This window comes from Vulpes vulpes, chromosome 15 (assembly GCF_048418805.1).
Source record: "Vulpes vulpes isolate BD-2025 chromosome 15, VulVul3, whole genome shotgun sequence".
NCBI classification, from domain to species: domain Eukaryota; kingdom Metazoa; phylum Chordata; class Mammalia; order Carnivora; family Canidae; genus Vulpes; species Vulpes vulpes.
In genome coordinates this window covers 97,702,582-97,721,915 of record NC_132794.1, presented here as the reverse complement: position 1 = coordinate 97,721,915, position 19,334 = coordinate 97,702,582, and the positions used below count along the sequence as shown (strand labels likewise).

The window sequence follows — 19,334 nt, the reverse complement described above, 5'->3', positions numbered from 1 at the left end:
AAATACATTAGACAATATCAAAAGCAGCTTAGAGGATGCATAAGAATGGATTAGCAATCTGCATAGCAGAATAGTAGAAATAATCCAAACTCAAAAGAAAAAATAATTTAAAAATGGGGATAGGTTAAGACAGTTCTAGAATAACATTAAACTTTCTGACATTTGCCTTATAAGGGTCCCAGAAGGAGAACAAAGAGAAGGAAAGATCTGAGAAATTCCCTACCCTAGGGAAACTGACATCCAAGTCTTAGAAGCACAGAAAGCTCCTAAGAAGATGAACCCAAGGAGATCCATAGCAAGACACATAATAACTAAAATGACAAAAAATAAAGAATCTTAAATGCAGCAAGAGAAAAGTAGCTATTTATGTAAAAGAAAACTCCATATGGCTACCACTTAATATTTCAACAGAAGATAATGACATGATATATTGAAGTGCTGAAAGAAAAAATCAAAAAACAACAATGAAAAACACTACAGCCAAGAATACTCCACCCAGTAAGGCTACCATTAAGAATTGATGACAAAGAATTCAGACAAACAAAAATTAAAGGAGTTCAGTGCCACTAAACTGGCATTATAAGAAATGGTAAAGGGACTTCCTTAAACAAAAAGGAAAAGGTCATAACTAGAAAATTATGAAAGGCAAAAATATCTTCCATTGGTAAAAGCAAACATACGATAAAGGAGGTAGGTCTATCACTTATAAAGCTAGTGTGAAGGTTAAAAGACAAAAGCAATAAAATCAATTATATCTATAATTATTAGCTAAGGGATACACAAAATAAGGTGTAAAATATAATGTCATACACATAAAACATATAGGGGAGAGTAACAATATAGTGCTTTTAGTATGTGTTTGAATTTAAGTGGCCATAAAAACTTAAAGCAGTATGCTGTATACTTATGATGTTTTATATATACCTCATGGTAATCACAAGACAGATATAACAGATACAAAAAAGAAAATAAAGAGAAAAAAATCTAAGCATAATAAGGAAAGTCATCAAATCACAAAGGAAAAGAGAAAGAGAAAAAGAAACAGAAGTTCAAAAACTAAAAAACAATTATCAAAATGACAGTAAGTACATTTCTATCAATAATTACTTTAAATGTAAATAGACTAAATGCTCCAATCAAAAGACAGAGTGATTGAATAGATAAAACAAAACAAAACAAAACCGAGACTCATGTATATGCAGACTACAAAAGACTCACTTCTGACCTAAAGACACATACAGACAAAATGCAGGGATGGCAAAAAATATTCCTTGTGAATGGAAGAAAAACAAAACCAAATACGGTAGTAATATTTATATCAGATAAAATAGGTCTGAAAACAAAGACTAACAGGGAAAAAGGAAGGGGATTACATAAGATAAAGGGAAAAATGCAAAGAAGGATGTAACAATCGTAAATATCTATGTACCCAACACAGACATACCTATAAACATAAATACATCTTACAAAACATATTAACAGACATAAAGGGAGAAGTTGACAGTAATATAATAATAGTAGGGGACTTCACCCCTTTCATCAATGGCTAGATCATCCCAGAGAATATCAATAAGAAAATATTGCTTTTGAACAATACATTAGACCATATCGACTGACCTGATAAATATAGAATATTCCAAACAAAAACAGCAGAATATATATTCTTCCCAAGTGCACATGGGTCATCCACCAGAACAGATCACATGTTAGGCCACAAGACAAATTCCAATAAATTTAAGAAGACTAAAATTTTATCAAGCATCTCTTCCTACCACAGCATTATAAAACTAGAAATCTAGTATAAGAAGAAAAAAAAAGCTGTAAGATAACAAACAGGCTAAAAAACATACTACTCAACAAACAGTATATCAGCAGACATACCAAAGAGGAAATAAAAAAAAGGACCTTGAGACAAATGAAAACAGAAAGATAATGGTTTGAAAATTTTTGAAACATACCAAAAGCAAAACTAGAAGAGAAGTTTATAATGACTCAGGCCTACATCAGGAAACAAACAAATAAACAAAACCTCAAACAAATAAATAATCTAACCTTACAACCAAAGGAAGTAGAAAAATAACAAAGTTTAAAGGTAATAGAAAGATGGTAGGCATAATAGAGATTAGAACAGAAATAAATAAAATATAGGCTAAAAAATAGTAAAGATTAATGAAACTAACATCCAGATATTTGAAAAATGAACAAAATTGATAAACATTTGCTCAAACTAAGAAAAAAACAGAGAGGACTCAAATAAATTTTAAAAAATGAAAGCAGAGAAATTATAACTGACTCCACCAAGAATTATGAGACTACTCCAAAAAAGTATATGCCAATAAATTGGACAATTTAGAACTGAATAAATTCCTAAAAACATACAATCTTCCAAGACTGAATCAGGAAGAAATACAAAACAAACATTCTAATTACTAGTAGGGAAATTGAATCAGTTATCAAAAACCAAAAGCCCAGGACCAGATGACTTCACAGGTGAATTCTCCCAAACATTTAAAGAATTAATATCTATCCTTCTCAAACTATTTTGAAAAAAACGAAGAGGAAAGAATACTTCCAAATTCATTCTATGAGGACAGCATTACTCTGATACCACAACCAGACAAAGAAAACACACAAAGAGAGAATAAGCATCCTGGTCCAAGATGGTAGGTGAAGTCACCTGACGTGTCATGCCTAAGGTCCCCATTCTAAAGGCTAACACTGGACCTGCTGGACCTGAGATTCGGAGTTGTGAGTGCAGCAACTCAAAGAGGACTATCAATCGCATATTTGGTATGTGGATAATAATAAGAATGTGGAGAATATTTATTTGGTTCTGACTTGAATACTAGGAAGGGACTTAGTGTTTGGAAAATGCTGTTACACTCATGACCCCAAATATAAGTTTAACATCATGTTCAACATTCCTACCATATATTCATTCCACTAATGCTTCAGAAATTGCAGTCCCTGAGCTAGATGGGAAAACCAGAAAGATGTACAAGAGTGGCAAAATATGCCCAAAATATGCCCATCTCTTTAAGGCTTTGTGGACCAGGAATGTGCCTAGGTTTGAACTAGCTCACCTCATGACTCTGGGGCCGGGGGTATAACTGGCAGTGAAAATCCCTGATTGGATTCAGGAGAGCATGATTCAATATACAGAGAAATGCAACCAATGAAGGATCAAACCATTGAGGCAGGACAGAGAGAACTTTGATGGGTTACATTTCTATTTTCTGTGCATCACTCTTCTCATCTAAATGTTTCTGCACACCCCTTGGCTCATAATTGTTACTAAGCAGCCACAGCAGGCATTGCTTAAAAACAACACCACATTATTGTTACTGGATTTCAATGCTACACCTGGAAAGGAAAGACTGGAGCTTTGGAAAGCCAAAAGGCAATCTATATCCCTTCCCCAGGTGGAAAATGTTAGATCCAGGAGAGAAAGGGGGCGCTGAAAAAGGGTACATTGTCTTTTTGGTTTCTTGAGATAATTTGTCAATAAAAGCCACTTCCTCTGGTGGAAGGAGGGAGGGAAAGAGAAAGGGAGAGAGGAAGAAAGGAAGGAAAGAGGGAGGGAAGAAAGAAAGAAGGGAAGGAATTACAGGCAAATATTCCGATGAACATAGATGTACAATTTTTTGACAAAATATTAGTATACCAAATTCACCAATACATTAAAAGAATACTCACCACAATCAAGTTGGATTTATTCCAGGGATGAAGGAGGGTTCACTATTTGTAAGTCAATTAACAGGATCCATTTTACAACAAGTGAATGGTGAAAATCATTTCAAAAGATGTAAAAGAAGCACTTGACAAAATTCAACATCAATTCTGATTAAAACATCTCTCAACAAATTGTGGTTAGAGGGAACACATCTCAGCATAATAAGGTCCATATGTGACAGACCCACAACTAACATATCCAGTGGCAAAAAGCCCAATATTTTTCTTATAAGATTAAGAACAAGACAGAGATGTCCACTCTTGTCACTTTAATTTAACATAGTACTGAAAGGTCTGGCCACAATAATCAGACAAGTAATAGAAATAAAAGGGATCCAAATTGGTAAGAAGTAAAACTGTCACTATTTGCAGATGACATGACACTTAATATAGAAAACCTGAAAGACTCCACCAAGAAACTATTTGAACTAATAAATTCAGTAAAGTTGCAGAATGCAAAATCACTGCACAGAAATCTGTTCTGTTTTTATACACTGATAACAAACTAGCAGAAAGAAGAATTAAGAAGGCAATCTCTTTTACAATTGTGTCAAAAAGAATAAAATATCTAGGAATATAATTAACTAAAGAAATAAAAGACTTATATTCTAAAAACTATATGACAATGATAAAATAAATTGAAAATAGAACACAAAAAATGGAAAACGATGCCATGCTCATGATTTGGAATAATTAATATTCTTAAAAATATCCATACTACACAAAGCTATCCACAGATTTGACACAATTCCTATCAAAATGCTAATAGTGTTTTTCACAGAGATAGAAATACTTCTGAAATTTGTATAGAACCATAGAAGACACCAAATACCAAAGTAATCTTGAGAGAGAACAAAGCTGGAGGTATTATAATCCCAGATTTCAAACTATACTGTAGTACAGTAATCAAAATAGTATGATACTGGTATAAAAGTAGACACAGATCTGTGAAATAGAATAGGGATCTCAGAAATAAACTTACACTTATATTGTCAAATGATCTCTGACAAAAGAGGCAAGAACATAAGAACATATAATGAGCAAAAGATAATCTTTTTAATAAATAGTATTAGGAAAACTGGACAGCTACATGCAAAAGAATGAAACTGGACCACCTTCTTACACCATTATACTAAAATAACCTCAAAAGTATTATTTAAATATAGGACCTACAACCATAAAACTCCTAAGAGAAAACATAAGCTATAAACTCTTGGTTTTACCAATATTTGGGAGTATCTGTCTCCTTGAGCAAAGACACAAAAGCAAAAATAAACAATTGAGACTACATCAAACTAAAAGCTTTTGCACAGGACACCTGCACCCCGATGTTTCTAGCAGCAATGTCCACAATAGCCAAACTGTGGAAGGAGCCTTGGTGTCCATCGAAAGATGAATGGATAAAGAAGATGTGGTTTATGTATACAATGGAATATTACTCAGCCATTAGAAACGACAAATACCCACCATTTGCTTCGACATGGATGGAACTGGAGGGTATTATGCTGAGTGCAGTAAGTCAATCGGAGAAGGACAAACATTGTATGTTCTCATTCATTTGGGAAATATAAATAATAGTGAAAGGGAATATAAGGGAAGGGAGAAGAAATGTGTGGGAAATATCAGGAAGGGAGACAGAACATAAAGACTCCTAACTCTGGGAAATGAACTAGGGGTGGTGGAAGGGGAGGAGGGCGGGGGGTGGGGGGGAATGGGTGACGGGCACTGAGGCGGACACTTGATGGTATGAGCACTGGGTGTTTTTCTGTATATTGGTAAATTGAACACCAATAAAAATTAATTTAATAATTAAAAAAAATTCTTCTCATGATGAATCTTCATTAACTACAACAAAGATAAGACATATTCTAAGAAAATATTTGTAATACACAGCTGAAGAAAACCTTGTACCTATATGAGAATATAGGTAACATATGAAAACTCTATAGATCAATAATTAAATGACAATCTAATGAATAACATGTCTAAAAGAGACTAGCAGAAATTTCACTAAATGGATAAATAAATAAATAAATAAATAAATAAATAAATAAAATCACAAAAGTTTATGTTGATGACAATCTAGAAGAACCATAACTCTCATGACATTGTCGGTAGTGTATAAAAAAGCAAAACAAAGAAAATTGTTCAGCTTTTTCTCACAAAGTTAAACATATCCCTACCCAATAGTTCACTGTTATGACTGTATCCAAGAGAAGTTAAACATGTGTGGGCTCTGAAAGACTTGTATAAGAATTTAAAAATTATTATTTAAAATAGCCCCAAATTGAAATAACTCAAATATCAACAAGAGAACATATTTTGTCATATGCTTATAAATATGCAGCAATAATAAACAATGAACTACTAGCAAACAGGTTACATCAGTGTATCTCAAATCACTATGGTCAACAGAAAAAGCCAGGCATAAAAGTATACAGATTGCAAGATTCTCTTTTGTTTTTAAATAAAGTTCAATAGCACTCAAATTTAATTTCTAAATTAAATTAAATTAAAACTGCTGTCATAACAGCAGTTCCTGGTGGCTGGATGGGAATTAACATGAATACAGCAACTTTCTGGGTTGATGGAAATATTCTTTATATGGATTCCTTAACAATTTTATAAAGAGGTATTGCTAAATACAGGTAAAAAAGGTACCAAATATAATGGAATCCTTGAAGCAAAGGATTCATGTGGGCATTGTGCTAAAAAAATGAGATTATTAGTCAAGAAATAATTAGTCCACTAATTTCTTCTCTTTGGCATGGAAGATCATCCTGCTCCCCTGGTGTTGGCCTAATCACAGGATCCCTAACTCAGGGAGTTAAGAATCCAGTAACAGGTAAAACTAATCAACGACAACAATATTCATCCTTATTTTGGAATTTCTTGCTGGTATTTCCCAGTCCCTGGTTAGGTGCTTTAGTCATACACAAATAAAGTTTAATTGAAATACTATAGTACCAAATTTTTTACATATTTTAAGTTAATTAGCAGGTCTCTTAGATGTCTCTTCAGCAGTCTAGAAACACCATAATTAATTCAGGAGTCACTTCTGATATCTGCCATTTGCCAGATCCTGACGTAATAATTTAACATGATCCCTGCCTTCTGGAAGCCTATAGCCTTCCATTCTTGCATTAAATTGTAACTCATAGCTGAAAGACTTCTCATTTAAATTATCTCCAGTTACTGTTTGAAATGCCAACAGCTAACACACCGCTAGATATTTATTTACATAAAGTGGTATGACCTCAAAAATATTACTGTAAAGTCAGGGGTAGCTTCTTCAATCAGTTCGTCTATTGTAAAGTCTCCAATATAATTAGTCATGAGGAATTTATCTGACTAGTATGCCCCCTTTCTCAGAGTTACAGAATATATCCACAATATGGACTAATATTTTAACTAACATATAATGTACAGTATTTATCAAACATTCAATATTGAGTGTAGATTCTCGATATTTGTACTGAAAATTCCTATGAAACATGCAAAGCTTATTCATTTACTCACAGTAATTAATGCTTTTCATCCCCTGGGCTGGCTTCTGAGAACTTCACTGTTCTTAATATTTCTTCTAGTACTGAGGTACTAATTCCATATTTAAGATGTTCAATAATTTGATATATGTATACGTTGTGAAAGGATTACCATAGTCAAGCTAATTGACATATCCATCACCTCATAGTCATTGTGTGTGTTGAACACCTAATGTATCTTCTCTTAGCAAATCTCAAGTATGAATAACACTGCAATGGTCATAGTAGCTCAGATCTCTTGTCAATGCAATGGCTCTACCAGTTTGCACTCCCACCAGCAGTACATGAGGATACCATTTTCTCTACATCCTTGCCAATACTTGTTATCTCTCATCTTTCTTAACAGCCATTCTAACAGGTTAAGAGGTATCATCTCATTGTGGTTTTGATTTGCATTTCTTTGATAATTAGTGATGCTGAGTACCTTTGCTTGTTTCTGTTGGCTATTTGTATGTCTTCTTTGGGGAAAAAAGTTTCTATTCAAGTCATATGCCCATTTTTAATTCAGGTTATTTGTTTTTATGCCATCGAGTTCCTTAAATATATTGGACATTAACCCCTTATCAGATAGGTTTTGTTTGTTTGCTTGCTTGTTTTTGTATATATTTTTTTTATTGGAGTTCAGTATGCCAACATATAGCATAACACCGAGTGCTCATCCCGTCAAGTGCCCCCCTCAGTGCCCGTCACCCAGTCACCCTTTTTGTTTGTTTTGAACTGAGTCCCTGTCTTTACCGTTCCCTACTGAGTATGTTAAAGGGATACTCAGGATCATTCAGTCCTCCAAGCTTTTCCTCTCAGTGTATAATAGGCTACTCTACATTTTGATATGGCCATTTTTCTGAAGTCTCTCCCCATGGTAAATCTTCAGTTCTGTAAGGTGGTGTTGGGGAAGGGACCTTGACAATAGCAGGGTGATGAAGCCTCATTTACCAAGAAAACATAAACTTTTTTTTCTCACCTTTTCAAAGAGGTTTTCCTTGACCACTCACAGCATCCTTGTCAGTCTCCCACACATGCCTTTGTTGTACTTACTTCATGGCTTATATCACTACCTCAAATCATCATATTTATCTATTTTTTACTTGTTTATTATCTGTATTCCTTCAACTCTATCTCCCAAAGTATAACCAAAAAGTGAGCTCTAGATAATTAGCAGCTCTGCCCTGTATTTCTCATTTTTCAACATACTGTCACGTGGCATATAATCAGTAAAGATACCCATTTAATAAACGGATTTTTTTCGACTTATTAAATTTTTTTAAACCAGGACTTTCTTTTCTTTGTCATGGCTTATAAGTTTAATTATTCTAAACAAAGTTGTCATTGTAAGTGCACTTCTATCTTAAATTTCTCATTTTCATTGAAAATAATTGAGTGATTATTTACTTTTAATTAGTAGATTTAACTACCCATCATTTTGTGAAATTTCTTTCAGTATGAATTTTGGAAACCTGTGTTTTTCTACCAATTCTAATATTTGTTTATGTGTGTATTAGATACCTAGGGTCTGGCATGGGCAGGAGAGCAAGGAAGGCAGGTAGAGGATATTTGAGCCTTAATATTACTGTTGAAGTTCAGACGAAACCCTCACTATAATTTATAACCATTTTTTCAGTACTTTTAAAATTACATATTTCATATTTAATATAATAAATCTCTCTTATAATGAAGAGCCTAGGGACCAAAACTGATACTGAAATTAACCTAGTTCTAAGAATGAAAAATGACTGTTTTCAATTACATAAAGTAATTCCATCAAAACTTGATACAATTTTTTAAAATGGAAGTTGGAAGTCTCCTATAACTTGGACAGGTTTAAAGATACAGTAGTATCTAATTTTTTGCTTTACTTTTCCTGTGAACATTATTTAGCAAAATTTTCTTATATCCAGGGGTTTTGAGCTTTTTAGGGTAGTTTAGAACATGATTATAGCAAGATGACTTCCTTCTTTATATCACAACATGCTAGTATAATCTCATTCCACACAAATAAAAACTGCAAAATAATTCTTAAAAGATCTGATTAAAAAAAAAAAAAGACAAATGTGCCTTTATCAAGGCGTTTCATCCCCTGAGAAGAAAACCTATTGTTCAGATTAGTTCATCTTCTAATCCATAATTCCCACTTCAGGTAGCAAGTTTTTAAGGAAATGTGTCTTTTTGCTTATAACCATAGTGATATTGATAACTGTTAACATATATTGAAAAGTTTCTAAACACCTGGCTCTATGCTAAGCTCTAGGAATGCATACATTAAATTTTACAAATCTGAGAATAGAAATTTCTACCCCTTTTATATCAATAGGGAGGCTAGGTATTTTTATTGATACAAGTAGAAAGTGAAGACAGAACCAGAACCCAGGCAAGAGAGGAGATGGGGACTAGAAAAATGTCAGAGTGAAAGCCCATGTGAGCTACAGAGAAGCATTAGAAAGAGCCATGAATGCATTCAAGAAAACTTTGAAAGAGATTTCACCTAACTTCATGGCCCAGCAATTGACACTTGTACTCCTTTCAAACTAATTCAGTCATAAGTCGGTGAAAGTTCATGAAATCTTAAAGCTTGTGTATATAAACAAGCCATAGTTTTCTATCCGTGATGCTAGCAGTCTTGAACATAACTTCAACCAGTCTGAGTCAGTGGCCTCACAAGTTAGCAAATCAACATGGTTGTTTCCATGGAACCCAAAATCAATTTTTAGAGAGTACTTTTTCATGACGTATAGGCTCTTGAAAAACTCCATTCTCTCTTGCTCAGTCTATCACAACCAACTAAATAATTTTCCTAAAGGACCTCATGCTTTCTCATTAAGTGGAAAGAATGTCTTAACCATTAATCACATTCTCTCTAAGATCTTTAAATAAAAAATGACTCTGGAATTAATTGGAAATAAAAGTCAATGGAAGATTCTCTCCCCCCCCCATATCAATCATCTAATCATCCAAAGACATTTCACTGCTATTTGATACATAATAGTCATAAATAGATGAAGATTAACCTTTTATTTATACTTCAAGGGTTAAAAATATTTTTAAATTGTATTATTTCAGGCCAACTTATGTTCCACTAATGTGTTTATTCAATTACAGTTACTGATCTATAAAGCTTATTTTTCCTTACCTTTTTCCACAGAAGGATTTAATAATGTGCTAATAAACTACCATATATTTAAATTTGGACAGACTTGAATTATTGTGTTTTTCTTAAGGAAAGTTGAAAAATGTGACAAATAAATAAAATCTCACCAGATACAACAAGAAACAGGGTCTAAATCCTTAAATTTATGCGTAGCCAGGAGAACATAGATTATGTAAAGCCTACTAGGCAGATATTTTGATTTCCTTTTTGTCTTGAAAGTGAAACAAAATTGCATTCATGAAGCAAAGATGAAGAATTTATTTCTTGCATAAAGATTTCTCATCTTTCAGAACCTTGTCGGAAAAGTTAGCTTCCTCATTATCATTTAGACATTTATTTTACTTTTTTTAACCTTGAACTTATTCCATTAGAGTCACAAAATCTAACAAAGTAACCTAAACAAATTTGTTGCAAACAAGTCTTTGACATGCGAAATGGATTTTTGTTTTGCCCTACCTAAGTCTTATGTTTCATTATTATTAAAAATGTCAGTAATATTTTGCCTGCTGGGAACACCGATTTTCCTTCAATTTTTCAATCTTATTCAAAACACGGTATTGAATATTTTACAAGTTGCAGTAGATCTGTGTTATTGCTTTTTAAAATTACAAACTGTGAACCCTGTATTGGCATTTTGCTAAATGGTTTCTGCACATGTAGATTTGTCAAGCATTTACAGAAAGAGAGAGAGAGAAAAAACCATTCTTGGATAATTATGATCTTGCAGGTGACCTTCAGAATCCAAAATAATAAGGCTTCATCAAGGGAGCAGGCTGTGTTCCTCCACAATCCATATGAGTCTTCAGCTCATAAGCTCTTCTTTTACTGTGTGTCACATAGTCCATCAAATACTTCAAATACTGTCAACTTTCTGTCTCTTTCTGTTCTCCTCTCCTGCCCTGTGCCCATGTAACATTGACAAACCTATCGATTCAGATCCTGCAGAAACAATTTATGTGCTGAAAGTCTCCTGTGTTTCATTCAGCCTTATCTATTGTTTATTATCAATTTATCAATTTTTAATTTACAAACGTGTGTGTTCAGAATGGTATGGCTGTTCTAAGAATTGTTAAATTTTCAGTTGGAAGAAATTAAAGGGGACTCATGCAGAAAAAAATAAAGCATTTTGGAAAAAGGAAGTGAGTAGTGGACCACAGATTTTAGAAATTTAATTTTATTTGAGGTTTGTACAATAGACTTAGTAAGACTGAAAAGCATTAAATCGGATGAATATTAAATTATATAGGCACCTGTATTTCTATACCTGTCCACTTATTCATAAATTTAAATCTAAATCTATATTGATATGTATATCCATATTTATATCTAGATATTAAGAAAAAATGCACACTCACACTAATACCTCCAATTTCATTCTAACATGGTGGTGTTTATTTCAGCTTCTGGCCTTCCACAATTTTAACTTTCTTCTCTGACAGAGAGAGACTCTTACTCTTCACAATAGATTTCACTTAGAAGTTCAATTCTGAAATATAAATCAAGTCATTTCAGAATGGTTAATGCATACTATTTTGGAAAACAAACTAACTAGAGTCATTTTAAAAAAATATTTTAAAAAAATATTTAAAAAAAATATTATCCTTAGCCTGAGGACTTACAGTCAAAATACTGTGTTTAACGATTATTCTTCCATCTTCAACTTGTTATTCATTTGAAATAGATCCATCTGTTTCTGTTCATATTTCATTTCCCCCAAATCTTTGCTGATTTATTATTTACTTTTTTCAAGTATGTGAAATAAAACATGGTTATAAAAGCCAGTTATTTTTTTAAAATGCTGTATGCAGAGAAGTGTTACCATCCATTTTCTTTGATATCAGTCCTCGTACTAGAGTACTTGTACTAGAGTACTACTTGTACTACTTGTACTAGAGTACTAGTACTAGAGTACAATTGTACTAGAGTACAATCTCATGAATTTCTAATTTGTCCTTGTAGCTCTTTTGCATAAATGAGTTAATATATGTATACATTTTTTACTCATTTTTCTACACAAAAGACAACATATATAGAAACTTTTGCACTTTGCTGTTTGCAACAAGAAATATATCCAGATAATAACTCGTCAGTTTATTGAGAACTTCCTCTTTTTTCATAAAACTACACAAGACTCCACAGATTTATAAATGATGATACACTCAATTACTCTCTTATATACGAACATTTAATATGTTTCCATTATATACAAGCAATGCTACAATGAATAAGTGTATGTATGTAGTATTGTTTGAAGTGTATTTGAGCAGGGGGAGCAGTTCAGTGTAGAAAAGGAGTCTAGCCAGCAGTATATTCCGTCTCAGCTACAGGTGTTAGCAATACCAAATGGAAATATCCTTTCGGAATCAGTTTTTCCCTTTAGTAGCAACAGTCTATGCAAAAATAAAAAAAAAATGTATCGGGGATCCCTGGGTGGCGCAGCGGTTTAGTGCCTGCCTTTTGCCCAGGGCGCGATCCTGGAGACCCGGGATCGAGTCCCGCGTTGGGCTCCCGGTACATGGAGCCTGCTTCTCCCTCTGCTTATGTCTCTGCCTCTCTCTCTCTCTCACTGTGTGCCTATCATAAATAAATAAATAAAATAAAATAAATTTTTAAAAAATGTATCTTGTTAAGGTTAAGTGAGATGCAGAAATGTCACAGCAGAGAAAATTAAGGGGCTAGAATGAGGTTACTGTGATGGGAGAAGAAAAAGTTACAACCAACATATGAAGAAATTGCAATTACATGAGCTTAAGAACAATTAGCTGAGAAGGCTGTCCACACAGTTCTTGGTGTGTGCTCCATTCTCCCATGGCAAAATGAGTTATTGATCTCTTCTAATTAGAAATTGCTCTTCTCAAGGATCCCCACATTTTGGATCATCAGTATTTTGCCATGGAATCAAATGAGTTTGTGTTGGCTTTTAACTGACATATTGATTCAGTTTTGACAATCCTGGGCCCCACTCCACGTTATTTTCCATCTCTATCCAATTTGACCACACTGTCTCAGGACAGGGCTATCATGTAGAAATTTCCAGAATCAATGTGCAGTTGCTTATAAAGATAGCCATGATGACCAATGGGCACCACCAACTCCGGATAGGACTTGTGCCTCAATCTGATGCAGCCATAGTCATCATAAAGCCCAAAATGGAAATTCAGCTCTTAGCAGGTGCTACCATTTAAGCCTTCCTACAACCTTGAATTATTTCTGGTTTAAGTTATTTGGAAAAAAGCCAGAAAAAAAATGCCAGAAAAAAAGTTCCCATAGGGAAACAAATATATTCTTCACAGGAAGCCTGCTGCTCTTATGGTTAAAGTGAGCGTTAAAAGCAGGTCACAATATATTTAAATGGCTGGAAGAAAAGCAAATAATAGTCAGAATCCTGACATCCAGCCATAGTTATGAGCTTCTAGGTATCTTGTGCTTTTTCAAACAGCCTGACAGTGAAGCAGAGGTAGGTAGGAATTTACACAGTCATCAGTTGTAAACAACTCAGAGAAGCTAGTCTCCCCCATATTTACTTTGTTAGCTAGCTATTAGGTTGGGCAAAGGAAAACATGTATTGCTAATGAATTCTGCAATGACTTAAAGAAAAAAGTGATAAAGGATACAAAATAAAAGCTCATTACACAATTAAATTATTCATTTATTTAACACCACTCGTAATACAGAAAGGACAGTCATGGAGTGTGATGTCATTGTGACAGGTGAGTTGCAATTCCACTTCTTGATCCTCAGTGCAAAATAGGAAACTTGGGTAGATATAAAATTCACAGTAGTATCAAGAGCTAACATAACAACTTCTACTGCATCACAACCAAATGGCTGTGGTGTGAGTTACAGAGAAAGTATCTAAGATGCCTTATACGTATCTTGATGCCAACATGCCAATACAGAGGCATAGTTGAAGACATCTTGGAAAGCACAGCAACTACCTGGTCTGGGTAACGGACATTAAGAGGTACAGTGTGCTGAGTCTGAACAAAACTTTGGTTCAAAGTTGTCTACAACCATAGTCTCCAAAGCAATAATTCTTACTGAAGTGCAATCAGTGATAATAGTATGGGAAGATAGGTGAACTTCAACTGGACCTTGCATCTGCTTATACAAATGGTAACCAACAGCATGATTCTTACACATAAACCAGTAACTCATCACAAATGTGTGCCACAACCAGACTCATCTCAGATCTGGAGCAAAGTTAAATAAGTAAATTCAGCAGGCGCACTTCCATCACTCAAGGGCAATTATACCTTTTCAGGGAGAAAATTTACTTTAAAGATACTAGTGTTACTGGTAAGGTAAAATGTGTTTACACATTTCCATACTTTTGTTTTAATTCCATAAATTGTATTATTTCATCAAGAATCTACTTATGGGGACACCTACGTGGCTCAGCGGTTGAGTGTCTTTGGCCCAAGGCATGATCCTGGAGCCCTGGGATTGAGTCCCACATCAGGCTCCTTGCATGGAGCTTGCTTCTCCCTCTGCCTGTGTCTCTGCCTCTCTCTCTCTCTCTGTCTCTCATGAACAAATAAATAAAATCTTTTTTAAAAAAAGAATCTACTTATTTTATCACTTCATTTTATTGCTCACTATGGAAGGGGAAGCAACCCTCTAATTCAGCTTGCTAATATCCTTTTGATTTATCAATTATTAAGTGTTCTCCTCTCCCATAGACACTATGTTGAGTATTACCTTAATAACTTGTCACCCTAGTTAAATGACAAACTGGACAATCTTTCCTAAAAATATTTAGCTTGTTGAAGGTAATTCAAAGTGCCCAAAGATGGAATGTAAAAGTAAAGTACAACTAATGAAGAAGATCTTGTACCACTTCTATATTATTACAAATAGTGCTAGCATTTTTAGCTCTCCAAGCAATGTATATATATATATATTTTTTTAAGTTTATAAACTTATAAGTTATATATATATATGTGTATATATATATGTATGTGTGTATATATATATATATATATATATATATATATATATTCATGAGAGACAGAAAGGCAGGCGCTAAACTGCTGAGCCACCCAGGGATCCCACAATTTATATTTTTGAGCACAATTTGTTACCTTTCTTTTACATTTTCATGAGCAAAATTTACAAGAGTATTATTAACAGCTTTGATCAATAGATTCGTATCTTTTTACATTGTTCTCTGTCACCTTGGTTGTCTCTCTACAAATGAATTTATTTTCTTGGAAAAAGGTAAATGACTTCAGTTTACTTATAGCAGAGACAAAGTACATAGAATCACAGAGATTTTGATAAACAGAAAGCCTTATTCCTGAGGATCCCATAGACTAGTTCCTCATCAGGATTTCCCCACTGACATTTTTGGCTCACGTTTTATGAGTGAAGTTTCTCACCTGCCTTCATTCCTATCAGGGTGGGAAACATGGCATCAGCATAGACCTAACTGATTTCTAGCCTCCCAGTATGCAAAAGGGAAGTCACCATCATTAGGCTGTGGGGCTCTGCTGAGACAACAACCACTAGTCTCTGGTCACTCTATTCCCTTCTGCACAGAGTGCACTTCCAGCCACTGATTTGCAGATATACATCATATAGCAGCACTCCTGGAAGGTAGAAATCCCAGAAAAAAATCTTGTTAATCCAGGACTTGTTCTCAAAAGTTCCTGCTGGACTACATAAAAAGTACTTTTCTTTCTGATATCATCATTTTCTAAGTGAAATTTTAAAAACACAGAAAATTAAAATTTCAACATGGAAAATTGTCCTCGTGTGTATCCTTTTCTGCTTTTCTCTTTATCCTGTCAGCCTAGTGCACACACAGACTAGAGCCTCAGTTATAACTCAGCTCCCCTGACTTCATCCCCCTTCATGAATCTTTCAGTATTTGCACTTCTGCTCAATACACTAAGATGGATGGCGCTGTCCCCTGATAGACACCAATGTTGGCTCCTCAGGCGCTGGGATGTTTTCTCTCTCCTCTAATTTTTCTATAATACCAAAAGTTCATTTTCACTGCTCATATCCTTACAGTGTGCTCATTTTTCAAATATCCATTTTCCAATATAGTGTTTTCAAGGTAACAGCATTTAGCTAGAGGAGTTATTTGATTAGTATACAGCAGGATGTTGCAACTGTTGGCACTTACTTCACTCAGTTTCCACCAGCTTTACAGTTTGTTGAGTTAGCCACTGTCCACTCACCAAGAGCTGAGAAAGTACAGAGGAATGGACCAGGAATTCAAATATTAAGAAAAATAAATAGTATCAGCTGGTAATATGAAAGCCCTCAGAAATTTTCTTTTCTAGTAGCTACTTTGTGTTTATCATAACAGGCTAGTTCAGGAAACCCACCTTAAACATGAACATAAATACGAGCCTAGACCGTGGATGGTTTTCATAAAATCTAATTCAGGACATTGAGTAGACATCATCAAAATCACTAGCAGTAAATGTCAAGCTATAAAGAACACATTCTTTATATAAGTCATGCTAAATCCTGGACCATGGCCAGTATGAGGATTCATTGAAATATACAGTTTAAGATACAAGAGCTAGAGAGGTTCTTGGATTTAAGACCCCAATGGGCACAAAGATCTCTACCAATGGACCACGAGAGGCTGATTATGACAGATATTTACTGAGCACTTACTAAGTTAAATGTAGTCTGCTAAGTGCTATGTAATTGCTATCTTATTCAGTCTTCCAATAACCTGGTAGAGGAGGAAACTGATGCATGGGAAAAACTAAGGATCTTGCCTTAGGTGATAAGGTAATATCACAAGAAAATAGGAAGTCTGAATTAAAGTGCAGTAAAGTAGCTAGTAAATATAATTTTTAACTATTATGGTTAGGTGGAATCTATGCTATGCCCATGAGCATTTACAACACAATCTATTGTGGGACAAGTGTGGAGAAAGAGAAGGAGGGAAGGAGAAAAAACAGAGGGATAAAGGGAGAGAGACAAAGATAATGAGGGAAACTATTCACATGAAACAGTGCATGGCACTGCCTCTTAATTTTTTTTTTTCTTCTGACCTTAAAAGGGATAAGACCTGACTCTGCTGTTCACTTTCATGGAGTGCTTCACAAATGCTCCTTATATTGTGAGCATGTTGCTGTTCTATGTATGATCGTGGTGTTTAAATACATTACATATCCATTCATTATGGCTCCTAAACACAAGCCTAATAATTCATCAGTTCTAAAAGCAAAGAGACCATTATTACTCTGGTGGGAAACTGGATTGTGGTGATTACCATGAGAGGCAGTACTGTGTTCTCCATTGTGGCTTATTTTTGAGAAATCTTCAGGACTAATCTTAGGTTTGATCTTCATGTACTGGCTTTAGAACTTTACATCTCAGTGAGATGCAGACCCCTTCTGCTTCTAGAACCTTCCCCTTCTTATCCCCACCCCAAATGGTAGCTTAGAAGCCACATATTGTCACAGGGGTTTATTTATTGTTATTGTTATCTTTCATAATAAGGACTATGTAATTGTGAGGAGTGTAAGAGATCTTGCTTTTGAAAATTAATCTTTCAATAAAATTAAAGCAAAAGCAATTCAAGGTTTCTCCCAATGATAGACAATTTTATTTTAGATTTTTGCAATTGTCCTAAACATTTTAATGACCCAATGTTATTCTCTATATTGCCTATGTGAATGTGTGTGTTTACAGAAAAATGAAAACACAAGAGACTTGGCATATAGGGATGCAAAAATGAAGGTAAAGATGGACCATGAGAGTAAGAGGCCAGGCACAGCCATGGACTAGTACAGACAGGTAAGTATCTCACACATACATAGTTTTGTTCCCTTTCTTGTCCATTTGCCTACATTCTGGTGGAGTTTTGTGGTTGATTTGGTTTGTTCTTTCCCTGGAAATACTTTATAATAAAACACTTTCACAAGCATCCTCATTTCAGGATCTGCTTCTTGATCCCTACTCAGAAGACAATAATGCTTTGTTAGATGTTATCTCTTCCCTATCTCATTTACCAAATCCCTTGATGGTGTTTCCTTAATCTTCTAAATAAGCTCCTTGCACTGAGTTCTTGTCTGGGCATACTTCTGAGTAACCTAAGTAAAATATATATGCTAAATAAACTCAGATAACCAGCTCCAAGCTAGTGCACCCTTTGTGTAATTCATCAATATTTATGCTTACTTCTCCAGCACTACTTCCCTTAATGAGGTAGAAGGGGGCTCCTGACTCACTGACTCCAAATCTAACAAGCATTGTGTCAGTCCTATGTTTATTTGGTGGGAATTGTTAAGATCAGGGGTATCCTTTTTATTTGATTTTGGACTTCTTTATTTATAGAAGATTTACTTTCCTAATTAGATTTCATTCTAGCTAATGTGAAATCAATTCTCACTCCAGACATCCAAATGTGACTGAAATCGTTGAAGTTTGACCCAAAATATGTTAGGTGGCTGAGAGAGCTAGCCTGGTAGTTACATACTGCAAGGGAGTGACAAGATATATGCCATAATTATATATTGAGAATCCACAATGTGCTAAGAGCTAAGTCCTTCCTACAGGCGTATCTCAGAATGATCAGTACATACCGGATCTTTGGTCACAATATGACTCACATCTCTCAAGATAGGAACAACTAGTTATCTGTCTCTTCCCTTTGCCAGTGTTTTGTATTCATTTTATAATGGTCTAGGAGTTGTTATTCTTTTTATTATTATAATTATTCTATCAAATTATTTCAAGCACTTATTTTAAAATGATAAATAGTTCTACTTTTATTACCAACAACAATAAACTCAGTCCTTTCTTTTTCCACCTCCCTCCACCACTGCTGTGGTTCCCCAGTGACAGCCACTTTAAATTCAATAAGTTGTATTTTCATGTAGCTATTGAAAATACAATTTCTCTTTCATCTGTACTTCCAATCTTCAAGAGAAGAACAGTGT

The 19,334-nt window shown here is 34.4% G+C and overlaps 1 pseudogene; it reads left to right on the top strand.

Moving 5' to 3' along the window:
* Positions 1-2,660: 2,660 nt before the first annotated feature.
* On the top strand, positions 2,661-3,179 carry LOC140595619 (ubiquitin-fold modifier-conjugating enzyme 1 pseudogene; annotated as a pseudogene).
* Positions 3,180-19,334: the final 16,155 nt, after the last annotated feature.